Source organism: Calonectris borealis, chromosome 1 (genome assembly GCF_964195595.1).
Source record: "Calonectris borealis chromosome 1, bCalBor7.hap1.2, whole genome shotgun sequence".
NCBI lineage: Eukaryota > Metazoa > Chordata > Aves > Procellariiformes > Procellariidae > Calonectris > Calonectris borealis.
Genome location: NC_134312.1, coordinates 112,516,168 through 112,529,539, shown reverse-complemented (window position 1 = coordinate 112,529,539; position 13,372 = coordinate 112,516,168).

Genomic DNA, 13,372 nt, shown 5'->3' with positions numbered 1-13,372 from the left:
AAATCAAGTACAAAACGTATTTAAAGACAAAATACAACAGTTGTAACAGATGAGAAAAGGAAAATGCTCTTTAATATTTTCTTCAAGTAGTAACAGTTCTCCTGACTTTTTTCAGCCTAACACAGGTTTCAGAGCACTGCAGGGTTTTAGAAGCAATTAGTATTTCCATATTTTTCCTCCAGAAAACAATCAATCCTTCATTAACTGAAAAGATTAAACTACACACCCAGTCAATGATTAATTATTTGGCAATGGCCAATTAATAAGGAATCAGCTCAATGGCATTATCTGGCATTGGCAATTCTCTGCTTCTATAACAATGTTAAACTTAAGTTTAATTCAAAAATAAAATTTGGTTATGTTTTCAAGAGTCATCCCTATTCGCATTAGATCCATAGGTCTAATCACACCATACTCTAATTATACTGGTGGAATGCTAGACCTGCAAAATAGGTTAGAAGAATGTTCAAAGACACACTAGATAATCTTTTTATTTAACAGTGGAAGCATTAACGATTTCTTTAAGATAATGCCTCTCCATTCCAGGGAACATGCTTCTGTGTTTCACAACGGTTTATGTAACTAGATTGGAAAGCTGTGCCCTTTGCTCCCTTTTTCAAACTTCCGTTTCAACAAATACAGGGTCACAATGTCTATTAAGCGTATGGAAAACTCTCAACCATCTAAAATTATGCAGTGACCCCCATGACATTCAGTTAATCAACACCATACTTTAACTTCTGTGTAATCTTCATTAATTAAAGAGGTCAATCTGAAGGATTGACTGAAGGACCAAGATGCAGTATCGTCAAGAATAGATTCAATAATAGAGAACGGTGACAAAATAGACTTTTGTATGCGAATACTACAAAATCAAAGGAAATGAAAAAATTAACAAACTTTCCTAGCTTTCAGCTGAGGGAGAAAGCAAGATGCAACCTCTGTCTTCAAAAGTATATTTCATTAGTGTGCTATGTGGTTAGTATCGACTTCAGTCCTTTTTTAATTTTTTTACATCTGTAGTAGCTTCAGCTTAGTTAAAACAATCAAAGTCAAGGCAATATCTTCCTGCAGTACAAACAACTTTAATAAATGCATGTCCCAACTATCTTCAGGAGACAAGAAACTGAGAAGACATACCTAAGAAGCAGAAAAAAGGGAAGACTATGCTTCTGAGGAGTGGTGTTGGAACCACTTTCTGAAAAACCCTGAAGGTCTAGAACTGCCATTTTTGCAGGTGATAATCCACTTCTCTGTGTGGTCTCCAGACTAACCTTTTTGCCAAGTAAAAATCTCAGAAGACTGATGAACTGATGACTAACAGAGACCTAAGAAACAAGGGATTCTGGAGAAAGCAGCTGGAGAAAGCACAGCTTAAAAACCATTCTGCAGACATTATTACTAAATACCACATATGTAATTCCAATCTGTCAAACCCTAATGCATAGAATAAATTTACCCAAAAAGTCCAAAATAAATTACTTTTCTCCCAATGCTGCAGCCAAGAAATACCGGTCAGTTTGATCTACTACGTGTATAACACCACGTACAACTCACAGCTGCCACAATGGATAGAGCTTTGCAATGTTCTCGTGGGAATGTTAGCACTGGAGGAAGGTGGAGACATTCCCAAAATGCAATACATGTTCTGCAGCTCAATGTATGGAAAACCACCACCTATGTAGTTTCTATTTATTACATGAATCTCAGAGACTGCTGCTGGAATTTACACTATATCATATTTTGATGTGTTGATTCTCAAAATAAGACTCTTTTTACCAACAATGTAGAAAACATATAGATGAGAAAGGAACAAGATAGGGAGAAGGATATATTATCATCTGTATTTTCCAAGAACCAAGGCACAAAAACTTAAAGTGATTCTTCCATTTATCTGATCACAGAAGTCAGCAAATTGCTATCTCCTACAGGAAGTAAAGACAAGAGATGATGGAAATAAATATTAATCATTCCACAGCATGGAATTAGAAACTTGATCTGAAGTTCAATTTGGTGTTCTGAATAAAAAGGCCTTTGGGTCTGCCTACTACATTTTTGTGGAAAGCAGGGAAAATAAAAGCATAAATATAAAAATGGCATTTTGATAAAAATAAGGAGGAAAATGGATAAATATCATAGAATCATAGAATCATACAGGTTGGAAAAGACCTCTAAGATCATCATGTCCAACCGTCAACCCAACACCACCATGCCCACTACACCATGTCCCTAAGGGCCTCATCTACACGTCTTTTAAATACCTCCAGGGATGGTGACTCCACCACTTCCCTGGGCAGCCTGTTCCAAGGCCTGACCACTCTTTCAGTAAAGAAATTTTTCCTAATGTTCAAAATCATGTATCAAAAGAGAAAATAAATTTATTGTAAATGCAGTTTCCCAAAACTTTTCAGCTGAGAAAAAATCTAATCAGCTGCAATAAAAATATTTGGAAAATAGAATGTTATATTCTGTAAGAATAATTACAATATAACAAGTAAAATATAAATTTCCCATAATACTACTTACAAGTAATATGAAAGAAGGTTTCAACATGGGACGTAAGGGAAAATATTATGTGTAGTGGGGTCTGGTTTCTGCAGACTCCTTTTTCTAAAGGTTGTGCTTACTTTGCTTTTAATTCAGAACCGAGATGTTCCAAGAATTAAGGCTCATGGGGTTCTTGGATTTTGTTTCCATTAGCAATAATAAATGTCCCGTATGTTCTTTACAGTGACAAAGAAACTGATTATCTGGAACTATTGTAAGTGAACAGCTAGCAGGCATTCCCTTGTCCTCTGTCATTTCTGTATTCTTCATTTTTATACATACATGCATACCTACACATATATATGCAATGTGTATGTATATTAATATGTACATATATAAATAACACCCCTCCCCAGTAACGTGACCTTAGCTACATCCTGTTTTGGCTGTCTCCTTAATTGAAATTGCTCTTTCCTGACCGCTTTCTTCTTTTACACAGTCATTCAAGTGTAAATATCAAAAATTTAGCTGGAAGAAGGACACAATTTGATGACTTATGAGGAGCAAAAAACAAGTCACATGGTGTACATAAAGCAATTTGTCTAGACACAAGGGAAACTGCTATACTTTTGAGGATTTATCAACTAACCCTGACAAAAAGATTATTTACAATCTCTTAACTTTTTCTGAAATCATATCCTAAACACAAATAATACTTTTTCTTTCCTTTGGAAACAAATTTTCACATAAAGAGTTGTGGGTGTTTTTTTCCTGGCTGGATTAAATTAAAAAAAATGCATGACTTTAAAATTAAAATGTATCTTTAGTTCATAGATGTAATACGTTTGTGCATCACACATACTTAAGCACAAGATGAGACCACCATCTTCATCCTTTCATATTCTTGACCTTAGTTACAGAAAATTTCTTAATGCAGTATCTTGATCACAATTGCAGAATATTTTCAGCCACAGAAAACCAGTGACTTTGACGTTCTTCTTTTAAAAAATATTATTACATCATTACTTAAAAAGCCCCTACTACTAAGCATTTTATGTTTTTACTGCCTTTTCTCAGTCCATCTGTCTGTCACCTTCTGCCCCTCCTACATTTTCTTCTACCCTTTGATCTTTTAAACCCCTCCCTCCTTTCTTCTCTAGTTTTTTCTTGTCTTTGATTAGCTTATTCTCTTCATAATTATTCATACTCGACTTCTCACTAACACCTGCATGAAAAGACAGGAGATATTCTATGCTCTCCCTACATGTGAAGCCACAAAAAAAAAAATCAGGTTGGCTCCTGAGGTACTACTAGAATTCTTTTGGTGTAAGTCACACCCAATGACTACCAGATACCAGAACCAGGTATCAGACAAACAAGACTTATGAAGAAGAAGCATTTAAGTCTTAATGTCCTGTAATCCATTTAAAAATCTGTATAATACAAAACATTTTGTCAGTATTAGGAACATAATGCCTGCGTGTTTAGTGGACATTTGGTTAACAATCCTTACTGCTATACCTTACCTCGGTCTGAGGAAATTTTTCTCTACTAGGGATGTAGCCAGTTCTGCTTCAGTGACCAATGTTACTACTTTCCCTTCAGAGAGTAGCTAGCTAAAAAATTAATACTCAAGTTGTATTTTCAGCCTTTTCTGCTCTGATAGAGGGGGAAGCATGTTTGGTGCTAGCAGAGAACAGTGTATATAGCTAAAGAGGTAGGCAAAACTATTAATCTTCTACCTAACAGAGACTTTGTCTTCAATATCAAAAACAAGATTCACATATGGGCTATAAGATTTATAATAAAACTCTCAGCAGAGATAACATGCTCAAAGCAAAGCAATTGTTTTTCATTAGTGTAGGTACAGCCATGGAATCACATTCTGGCCGAGACACGGAGGAAGGTATGAGAAAAGAGCATCTTTTTAAGATGCTTTCTCAGATTCTCCCTATGTTCCTTCAGGATGCTCCTTACCTGCCATTAGAGAATGCAGAGAGAGGTCAGCATTGCCACATGGTCTGGAATCCTCTAGTTGTGATTTCAGTCCTTCCAAAAGGCTATATAAAAAGTGAGGGGGAGGAGGACAGGACACTGTTATGCCTTATTCTTCACTGGAACAGTCTGGATGACAAACCTGCCCAAGCACCTGCTATGTGAAACAAGTATGCAAAAATCTTACTTCAAAATATTAAGTTTCCTCTGTCTGCTTTTTACTTAGTTTCAACAATCTGATACATTTGCTTGGAATTTATTATAATTTACTATATTTCCATTTCACAATAGCTATTTAGTAATCTACTGAATGCAAATAGACCAGCAGAGATTTGAGGTTCATTGGTAAACAGGAAAGTACTTGCATAAAGTACTCGTGGATGAGGGAAAGGCAGTGGATGTGGTCTACTTGGACTTCAGTAAGGCCTTTGACACTGTCTCCCACAGCATTCTCCTAGAGAAGCTGGTGGCTCACGGCCTAGACAGGTACACTCTTCGCTGGGTAAAAAACTGGCTGGACGGCCGAGCCCAGAGAGTTGTGGTCAACGGAGTTAAATCCAGTTGGCGGCCGGTCACGAGCGGTGTTCCCCAGGGCTCAGTACTGGGGCCGGTCTTGTTCAATATCTTCATCAATGATCTGGACGAGGGGATCGAGTGCTCCCTCAGTAAGTTTGCAGACGACACCAAGTTGGGCGGGAGTGTTGATCTGCTGGAGGGTGGGAAGGCTCTGCAGAGGGACCTGGACAGGCTGGATCGATGGGCCGAGGCCAATTGTATGAGATTCAACAAGGCCAAGTGCCGGGTCCTGCACTTTGGCCACAACAACCCCAGGCAACGCTACAGGCTTGGGGAAGAGTGGCTGGAAAGCTGCCCAGAGGAAAAGGACCTGGGGGTGCTGATTGACAGCCGGCTGAACATGAGCCGGCAGTGTGCCCAGGTGGCCAAGAAGGCCAACAGCATCCTGGCCTGTATCAGAAATAGTGTGGCCAGCAGGAGCAGGGAGGTGATCGTGCCCCTGTACTCGGCACTGGTGAGGCCACACCTCGAATACTGTGTTCAGTTTTGGGCCCCTCACTACAAGAAGGACATGGAGGTGCTGGAGCGTGTCCAGAGGAGGGCAACGAAGCTGGTGAAGGGCCTGGAGCACAAGCCTTATGAGGAGCGGCTGAGGGAACTGGGGTTGTTTAGCCTGGAGAAGAGGAGGCTGAGGGGAGACCTCATCGCACTCTACAACTACCTGAAAGGAGGTTGTAGCGAGGTGGGTGTTGGTCTCTTCTGCCAAGTAACTAGCGATAGGACAAGAGGAAATGGCCTCAAGTTGTGCCAAGGGAGGTTTAGATTGAACATTAGGAGAAATTTCTTTACTGAAAGAGTGGTCAGGCCTTGGAACAGGCTGCCCAGGGAAGTGGTGGAGTCACCATCCCTGGAGGTATTTAAAAGACGTGTAGGTGAGGCCCTTAGGGACATGGTGTAGTGGGCATGGTGGTGTTGGGTTGACGGTTGGACACGATGATCTTAGAGGTCTTTTCCAACCTGTATGATTCTATAAAGATGTTAAAATCAGCATGGACTGTGGGATCCAGGGAGACACTCAAAGGCTGACTGGTGGATCCAGACAATTTAAGCATTTTTCACAATTTCTTATTTAGAAACACTTCAGGTTTTGGTGACTGGAAGCCAGGAAGGTAAAAAGGATAAAACAAACGCAGCAAACTGTAGAGGTACAACCTGGGAAGCGACACATTTAACACTAGCAACCCGCAATGACCATTACTAGCTCTGCTGCAAAAGCCATCGCAGAAAACAAAGGATTAAGTCTAGTTACTGCTGCAGAGTGCAAAGTTTTCCAGTCTTTACATTTGCAACTTTTAGGGCCTTTTATAGACTTAAAAAGCAGAGAAGCCTGACTATATAAATTATTGAATCTTTGTTTTCAAAGATTTATCTTTCCAAATCTTCCAGTACTTTAAAAAAAAAAAAATCATTTTTAAGATTAAAATAATACTATCAGTATCTTTGGCTCTTTTGATGGTTGTCAGTTAGAAAATGGTAATTAATATTGTTTGGGTCCATGCTACACTTTAATTTTGTATTGTACATCAGTATTCCCATAAATTATGGTGCCTAATAAACAAACATTTTCATGTGTTAGGTAGAACTTCATGTAGTAAGTTGAATTTTGAGCAAACTTCAAAAATGAAGCTTGACATGGAAATACAAAAGCTCCTCAGAATTCCAAAGGCCTATAATTATGTACTATGTTTATTCAAGAACGGCGTTATTTTTAATGAACTGACCAGATTTCAAATTTATAAAGCCAAGATGCAAGTTCCCACCATCATGTAACATTTCATTTATAGAATTACAGCTATTTATATTCTGATTTTCTATTTTTATGTCTAGCTACTTCTGTTTGTCTTACATATTGAAAAATATGCGTAATGAGTGTGTATTCAAGAGTAGAATCATATCTGACAGGTCAAAATGAATAGAAATAAAATACAGAAAAAGTCACCACATATCATGCTTGAAATGAATAGTTCAGGAAACTTGCACCTGTAATGAAATAAGAGAACCTCCCAACAACCCAGTCATTCCATGACTCAAACTTAAGGCAGTTTCAGGCTGTAGATGATGACGCAGGAATGTACATTTGACATCACAACATTTCTAATTCCTCTCCTAGATATTTGGGCAATTTCACACAAAGTAGCTTTGTGAATAATAACACAGAAAAGTACCTAATTAAGAAAAACATGTACTTCATAAACCAAAGTGAACTCACCCAGGAGGGCAAAACAAAACTTTGCTCCCAGTAGATTTTATTAAAATAATTTCATCCTTTTTTGGTGCTTTTATCAGCAATCTGATAAAAATAATTATTAAATTATCATCAGCGACTGCATACTGAGCAAACATTTTACAACGAATGGTGGGGTAGAATCATACTTCTTATACAGTTAGCATTTCAGGCCATCTGCAAAGTTATGCAGATGGCTTCTTAATCTTTTATCAAAAACATACTTATTTATACTTAGCTATTTTTAAGTACTCAAAAAGGAAAAGAGCTCCATCAGTGCTCACCATCATGAATGCTGACCCAAAAGGATTCATAAATATTAAGCTTTGCTTCTGGCACTTGAAGTACCACCATGATTCCAAATATCATGCCCTAATGCACTAGCACCTCTGTTTCTGATCCCACAGAGTGCTCTGTAGGCTTAACTACCTTTGACATTTTACAGTTAACTTCTTAAAAATGAATGGGAAGAGCAGACTAATGTAGGATGGGAGCTAACATCAACAAAAGAATATTTAATTTGTAACTCAGAGCAAAGTGGTAGTGTTCCATTTTCAAGTAATTTGAGCCCTCACTATTTAATATATTATAAAAGTGAATCAATCATATGTTTTAAATACACACTATCTTTAATAAGCTGTACTTATGTAAGGCATTTTTATATAAACATGATCACATGTGTCCTTACCCATTTCAGAATGAGAAATGAAGACTACCAGTTATACCAACTCATAAACTGTGATCACACCAGTTTCTCTGCTGGAATTGCTATAAATAAGACCATCAGGCCCAATATTTCTCTAGTTTCCTCTGAAAAGCAGAATGATGCCGGAAAAAATATAATCATCTTTGATATAAATATTCTTGGTAATTGTTTTTTTCTGGCAGACATCAGAAACACCTATTTGATACATTTGTAGAGCCACAAAGTATAGAGACATATTGCCATTTAAAATAATTATTAATGTTATTGTTCTGACATAGTAACAAGGTACCTCATAATGTCAGCGCTGCCCATATTTCAAGGAAATTTGACAGGAGTGGTTACTACAGCTCATCATGCTCACCGAAAGATGCAAGATCTGCTGTGACATACGATGTGCTAATGTAAGGATATAGACGAAGAGAAGACATACACTATAATGATTTAGAGCAAAGCTTCCCGTGGTTTGCCACTTGAATAACAAAAGAACAGTTTGAGAAAAGACACGCGTTCTGACATCCCTATTTATGTTAGGCACTGCCTTATGTCAGAAGTGTTCAAATGAGATTCTGAAGTATTATTTGCACTTAAAGAAGTATTCAAAACACAGACTCTGGCCCACAGCACTTTGGGGTTTGACTGACAGGAAGGCTAGATTAAAGCATGCAATTAACTCCCAGCCTTGATCAGTGCAAGGATAAACGAACCTGCTGTACCAGATTTAGTATTATGGCACTGGTTTGTGACAGGACCTTTCTTTCCTTCCAAACCGTAGCTTTGCACTCACCCCAAGTGTAGGACGAAGGGGAACACACAGAAGCTGTAGCTCAGCACTACAGCTGCCACCATGCTACAGCCATGTCCTCACTATACATTACCACAGTTCATGAAGCAGATAAAGCTTTTATTGCACACCGGCTCCAGTTACTGAACCAAGAATGGCCAGGCCTCCTTCCATTTCTTTTACTTACAGAAGAAAGACATTAGGGAAAATAGTTTGTGTTCTTATTTCTCCATGCCAGCAGGCCATTCAGGTACACTGTTGTCGTGGTTTAACCTGGCAGGCAGCCAAATACCACGCAGCCGCTTGCTCACTCCTCCCCCATCCCGCAGTGGGACAGGGAGAGAATCGAAAGGGTAAGAGTGAGAAAAAACTCGTGGGTTGAGATAAAGACAGTTTAATAGAACAGAAAAAGGGAAAATAATAATGATAATGATAGAATATACAAAATGAGTGATGCACAATGCAATTGCTCACCACCCGCGCTGACCGATAACCAAGTAGCAATCGGTACTTCCTGGAGCACGCCTACCCTTCATATACTGAGCATGACATCACATGGTATGGAATACCCCATTGGCCAGCTGGGCTGGCTGTCCTGATTATGTTCCCTCCCATCTTGTGTACCTAGCTCAGTCAGTAGGCACGGGAGCTGTCCTTGGACTAGGAGGGCACTTAGCAACAACTGAAAACATCAGTGTGTTATCAACATTCTCCTCATACTAAATCCAAAACACAGCACTAGGAAGAAATTTAACCCTATCCCAGCCAAAACCAGGACAACTGTCTACACAATAACTACCCTTCAATGACTAGATAACCTCGCTCTGGTAGAAGCATGCCTGATTTATTTTGAAAGTTATGCAGCAATCTAGCGATGAGCTTCTCTTATTTCAAAGCACCTTATAGAGCTGTTTTTCCAGTAGGTTATATCAGTTGTCTTCTGCAACAGTGATTTATTCTACTCCTTCACCCCCAGCAAGAAAAAAGTTTTGATTTGAGGCTACCTTGATTTTGTACCTTTCACTAATCGTATATTTCTGGGGTTTAGATGTAACACCAGTCATAACATCTCAGCCTGGTGTAGCTTAAGGTCAAGAGTCTTCTTGTGACAAAGAAATTACAAAATACACCACATTGCTGGTTTCCCACTGAGTATCATCTGATAATCTACATCTAAGTCACTCTACATCATCATCCAGATCGCTAATTAACATAACCCAAAACAGAACCAGAGATCATCACAGACCTTCACTTGATATACTCTTTCAGAGAATGAGTACTCCAAACAAATTTTCTATGTATTCTTTTTCTCATCTTGCAGGAGTTTTAAATAGAGTACGGTCGTGAAAGTCATGCTGAAATTTGCATATATGGCATATACTAGGGGTTTTTTGTTTTCAAAGCTTTCACATGGCCTGAAACATGGCCTTCTTCAACAAATCCTGTTGTCTGTTATTCTTCTCACTACATTCTAGGACTACAGATCAATGTTGTGATTGTTTCTTCTGGTACTTTACTGGAAATTTTAGAGAAGGATTTATAACACCCTACTTCTTCCCTTTCTTCTCTGCATAAAAAAAAGGCAAAATATTTTCCTTTATTCAGTCATTTGGTATTTTACTCGTCCTTTGCAAATTCTTGAACACAAATGCTAACACCTTTGAGATTTGACAAGTTCGTTAAATGTCTGAGGATGGTGTTCAACAGGCTCAGCTAACTTGAAAACCTCTAGCTTACCTGAGCATTCTCTAAATCCTTTTTCCTTAGTTAAGGATGATACAAGCTTGTTGCCAGCATTTGTTCTATTAGACACCAGTAGTAACCCCATTAGTGAGGACCGGAGCAGAACAGCATTAAGCACATCAGCCTTCCCCCCCATTACCCTTGAACAGAAGTCACATACCGCAGTCCCACACTGCGGCAGGACTTAATCCTTACTGTTTATCTTCTTACTACTAATATGCTTATAAACAGGTTGTTTTCTTGAGTTTGGTTCCTAATTTCATTCTGTGCTTTGATTATCCCAATGTTAACCTTGAAATTACAGAAATCAGCAAAGGAGAAGAAAGGGATCATTTACTGTCCCTCATTTAGCTTTGTCTGTTGATAACTCTCTTTCATATGTAAACGGTGAATAAAATTGTAGCAATGAGATCCCCAACCCATTTGGCTTAGACAGATCCATTCTTCTGCTGACAACTGTTTTATACCTTTGCAGTGCTGAAATATAATTTCATAATCATTTATTTCTAGAGAGCAATGTCACTGTGCAACAGGGAAGTGCCAGATCCCTCATGAGTTAACATACCTCATGTAATACTCAACACTTTACTTGACCAGACTGAACACTGACAAAGCAAAATTTTGAAGATACAAATTTAAATGACTTTTTTTTGTTGGAAAGAGAGGATTATCGCTGAGTGTATATTATCAGTTGCCTCCAGCATCACTTCTGAAACCTATTATTTTATAGCATGCTATTGCTTTAGGCACAACAGTTATGTCTAACAAACTATCATAATTGCCTGAACACATTATTTGTCACAGATCTCCTCTGTCTTAGCACTGAGACTTAAGCCTCTAGTGTCAAACAGACATAGTCTAGTAGCCATGCCAGATATCACCGATAACCCATTTTGGACCAGCTGTGACTTTTCCCATTAGCCTGTCTTCGCAATGGAGGTGTGCTCTTCATAAAATTCCAAAAAAAGTCTGCTTAGGAGTTAAACATGGAGCATCACAACTGGTTATTACCGTAATTATCTGCAAAATCTGTTGCTCACTCAAACTCTGCTAACTGTCCTCACCAGAAGTCTTTGGTCTGTCTACAGACAATCTATAATAAGATCTGTTCCCTCCACGACATTATTCTTCTTGAGGACCAGAAGCCACTTATGCTCCCTAAGCATAGATTTTTGTTTCAGATTTCCACACTTGACTCTGTTCAGTCTCTTTCTATACAAATATTGGACAGTATAAGCACAAGACACAACCCACTGTGCAGTGTAGGTGAGAATGCAAGATTTGAAGTGCTCCTCTTCAGCACAGGATGAGATGTGGAACATTCTCACAACAGGGGCTGGAAGAGACAGACGTGCAGCCTGGTATGAACTAGTTCTCAGAATGGCTCAAATTAATACAGTGCTAATGAGGTACCATCCCTGGGATACATTCACAATAATGTTCATGACAAACATGGGTAGCTGAAATACATTTATTATACAACTATTAATTTACAGCAGTACAGTTTTGCAGACTAGGCACTGACTCTTAGCCTATATTTGCCCTGAAGCATAGACAAGGATAAACTTTATCCTGAGCATTTTTTCTGTCAGTGAGAGTTTTAACTCACAGCCTTCCACAATTTATCTGTATCAACAGATTCCATTGTCATAGCTTTAAATTTCAGAGTAACTGGAAGAAGTTATTAAAATTATTAATAGTCTGAAACAATGGGATTGTTAATTCAACTGCTCTGTTGGAGGTCACAGTTACTTACAATTTCTGTATGTATTAAAAGACAATCACCTCTTCAACCTTCCAGTTTCATTAATACTGAATGATTAATGACTTTTTTTTACAGGAATGAGCAACCATTTAAAGTGTATGTTGCTGGTATATTACTCTTTCTGGCTTACAGAGCTTCAGTTTTCTGATTTAGGAGCAAAACCAGCAAATAAAACTTGACTATGTTCTGTAAAACAACAATTGAACTCCCTGCTGCTGGATATATTCTTATTCAATAATTTTATGATAAATCATCCCCTGTAACATATGCTTGGCAGAAGGCATTACTTTGCTCTGACAGCTGTCCTTTTCATCCTTTTGAGTCATAAGACGGGATCACAATTATTTCAACAACAAACTATAATAGTGCAAGCAGATCATGTAAGTAAATTCTCTTCCAGGACAAACCAGTGGGAAAAGAAGATGGCTTGTAGGGATGATATTTAATTGGCATTCGTTGGTGGTAATAAGCTACCCTGGGAGTAAGCTAGCTATTGAAAGGAAAACAGCCCCTTAACCCTAACAGACTTGAAAGTTTAGCTTTAAATAGCGACTTGTTACTGAAAGTTTTAGCAACTACAAATGCAGTGCTGCAAATATATCCTAAGATGTCAATATAATTCACAGGTTTAAATACAACAACTTATTAATCCACTACTGAATAATGAAGGGATAATACAAATTTTTTAAAATGAGTTCTTATAGTAACAATTTATTATTAAAATCTGCCTGTGCACTGGTTTATATCTGCAAACTAGGACAAGTGTTATTACCTATATAGTAAGTAAACACAGGATTATTTACTGGTATACTCACAAAGGAATGGCTAGAACTAATTTTCTGTCAAAACATTTTTATCATCAATATATAAATGAGAGCAGTTTGCCATATTTAAAGTATCTTGCAATCCAAGAAGTCCACATGTGTCTCTAAGAGAGGGAGGACCAAAATGTTCCAGCCGAAATCAGCACCAAAGTTTTACTTCACTTCAGCATCAGGTCCGTAAGAAAGACCTATGATGAGAACTACTTTCTATTGATATCAACAGGCAAAGTTGTATACCAGACACATGCCACTGGCAAAAGTTTAAGGCGAA